Source organism: Brassica napus, chromosome C4 (assembly GCF_020379485.1).
Source record: "Brassica napus cultivar Da-Ae chromosome C4, Da-Ae, whole genome shotgun sequence".
Taxonomy (NCBI): Eukaryota; Viridiplantae; Streptophyta; class Magnoliopsida; order Brassicales; family Brassicaceae; genus Brassica; species Brassica napus.
The window spans coordinates 54509362-54512384 of NC_063447.1; the positions used below are offsets into that span (position 1 = coordinate 54509362).

Consider the following 3023-nt stretch of genomic DNA (forward strand, 5'->3'; position numbering starts at 1 on the left):
CTGATTCTCCAAAGTATTGAAGTGTGAAGAGAGTTGTAGGAACTTGTTGTTGAGGTCATTGTAGCTTCCATCAACTTTGGTGTGAAGGTTCTTCAGCTCATATCCAATGTGCTTCTCACTTCTAGTTTGTGACTCCAAGATCTGTTTCAACATTGCATCAGTGCTACTCTCTTATGGAGCAGATGTAGAAGATCCGACTTGGCCTTGTGTAGACTGATTTCCTTTGGAGGAGAAGCCTTGAGAGTAGTTTTCCCTAGCTTGGTAACCACCTTGTTGGTTGTTGTAGAAGGGCTTTTGTTGGTAGTTGTTGTACTGAAAATTAGGCTTCTTTTTGTACCATGTCCCATTAGCATTCACAAAGCACAACTCTTCCTGACCTTCTAGACCATCAACTTCACTAACCATAACCAGCTCTTCTTGTCTATGATCACCAACAAAGTTGACATTCTCTTGTTTGGCTTTGTTGGAGAGAAGGAAATCCATCTTCTCTTGTAGAGCTTTCAACTCTCTCTTTGTGTTCTGATCATCTCCTCCAATGTCTCTATTGCTCCTGTCGTGGTCATCACTGTAGACTGAATCACTCTTAGCTATATTCTCTACAAGCTCCAAAGCATCTGCTTCACTTCTCCCCAAGAAGAATCCATTGATAGCAGTATCAAGCTGGCTTCTAAACTTGGACAAAGCACCTCTGTAGAAAGTACTAAGCAAACTCTCCATATTGAAGCCATGATGAGGACATTGAGAGATGTAGCTGTTGAACCTTTCTCATGCTTCCCCAAAGCCTTCAAGATTCCTTTGTTGAAATCCAGAGATTTCGTTCCTTAACTTAGCAGTTCTTGAAGTAGAGAAGAACTTGGTGAGGAAAGCTTTCTTGCACTCATCCCATGTGGTGATTGAATCTCTTGAAAGGCTCTTCTCCCATGTGTGAGCTTTGTCGCCCAAAGAGAATGGAAACAACCTTAGCTTGAATGCATCTTCAGAGACACCATTGATCTTTGTAGTTCCACACAGCTTATCAAAGTTATCCAAGTGGTCTAGTGAATCCTCCAAGGCAAAACCATGATACTTGTTGCTCTGGATCATGTTTATCAAGATTGACTTGATCTCAAAGTTGTTGTTTTCCGCAGCTGGTGCTCTGAAGCCAGCTCTATGCCCATGGATATTTGGTTCATCATGGGTGCCAGTAGCTCTAGCTTGGCGATGTTGGTGTTGTGGCCTAAGGTTGTCAGCTCTTTGGCCAATGCCCACTCCATCTTGAGGCTGATTCTGATGTTGATCCATCACAAACCCCAATCTGTCTAGGTGAGCCTGTTGCTCTTCTTCTCTTCTTTTCCTTGCAATCTCCCTTTCAAGTGCTCTAATGTCTTCAACTCTTGGAACTAGGTCTGTTGGGCCTCTGCTCCGCAAGTTCATGCACCTGAGATACAAAAGGCTAGGAAAGAGAATCAGTAACTAGATATAAGAAAATAAGATTTAGTCTCAAGCAAGAACCAAATCTCAATGTCAAAATCAACTTAGAATTGGCAACGGCGCCAAATTTGAAATGGACTTTTCAAGGGTCCAATAATCAAATCATCATAGTAATTGAGATGTCAATCCATTTCTAAGAGTTTTGAATCAAAGAGAATTCAGGTTTTCAATTAAGCTAAATGCAATCAATAAGATGAGGTGATTCAATCAAACTAACAAGTTTCAAGAACAACTAACAAGTAACTTTCAATCAATTAGATAAATGAGGAATCATAGGCATAGAATTTTGATTTTAGATGACTAAGATTTAATCTAAAATGACAAGGTTTCAATCAACACATTTCGTTAAGTCTAGATATCAATTCTAAGCAAGTTCTCTTCCAAAATAAAAGCTCATTTACTCTCATGATCAAACATCAAATTCCTTTGGTTTGTGTCAATCAAGCAATCACTAAGAATGGATCATTCAACTTTCCTAACTCCCCTAACATCATATCCCTTTGGTAGGGTAAACTAAGAGCATGTTGAGTTGACTCAGACATTTCATCGAACACCTTCCGGGCAATGAAATGTCTAGAGTTCTAAACCAGAATGGCCAACTCTAGCTTAGCATTAAGATCACTCAATCAAGCAAGAAAACATATTAATATACTCTAAACATTCTAGATCATCACTTAATCATCCTAACCCATGAATCCAAAGATGACTCTCACTCATTATCATGATAAACACTAGATCATTGGTTGATCTAAGTCTAAACATGATTAATGATCAAAGCAATCAAGTAAACACAAGAGAAATTGATCAAGATTAGATCTTTCAAGGTGGCTTTATTTATTAGATAGAAAAACAAGACCCCCCCCCCTCCCCCAAAATTAGGTCTGAGAAACATTTATAGTAGCTTAAAATTGAACCGGATTAACCCAAAAAACTTGGATTAACCCAAATACAAATGGGTAAATATCTGGTCAAACTTGGAAATATTGACTTTCTCGACTCGCAGCGGCTAAGGCAGACCGCTCCACCAGGCCGCTGAGGCTCTCACAGCGGCTTATTGCAGTCTTCGTCTCAGACCGCTGCGACAATAGATATCGGGCAGGGAGTGGGGTGTTTTCCCAGCGGTTTCAGCAAACCGCTGCACAAGGTCGCTCCCATACTTAGTCTCCGTTCCTCGAGCGCTTGCAGCGGCTTCTCGATGGGGTCATAAATCCGCTGGGACGTCACAAAGCCGCTGGGACGTCACAAAGCCGCTGGGACACTTGATCATCTTGTCTCATGCTCGAAAACCACCAATCTTGCCTCCAAACCATCTCTAGATGCTCCAAAGTCACCAAATAGCATCTCCATCACCTAATAAAGACAAATGTATATGAAATGCACCTAAATCTACTTTAAATGCATCTAAATGAACAAATTGAGAACTAAAATGATTGCTAAAACTACGTAATACACAAGATATCAACCTTCAAGCTCATTGACAGGTTCATCCGTGATGTTATTCTTGGCAAGCGAAAACGGAAGGACTTCCGGTTTCTCCTTCAAACGTGGTTAAG

General features: G+C 40.7%; 1 non-coding gene across 1 annotated transcript; it reads left to right on the plus strand.

Moving 5' to 3' along the window:
* Positions 1-721: 721 nt before the first annotated feature.
* Positions 722-828, plus strand: LOC125586665. The gene has a single exon (XR_007323201.1). It is a non-coding gene; the product is annotated as a small nucleolar RNA R71 (small nucleolar RNA).
* The last annotated feature ends 2195 nt before the right edge of the window (positions 829-3023 follow it).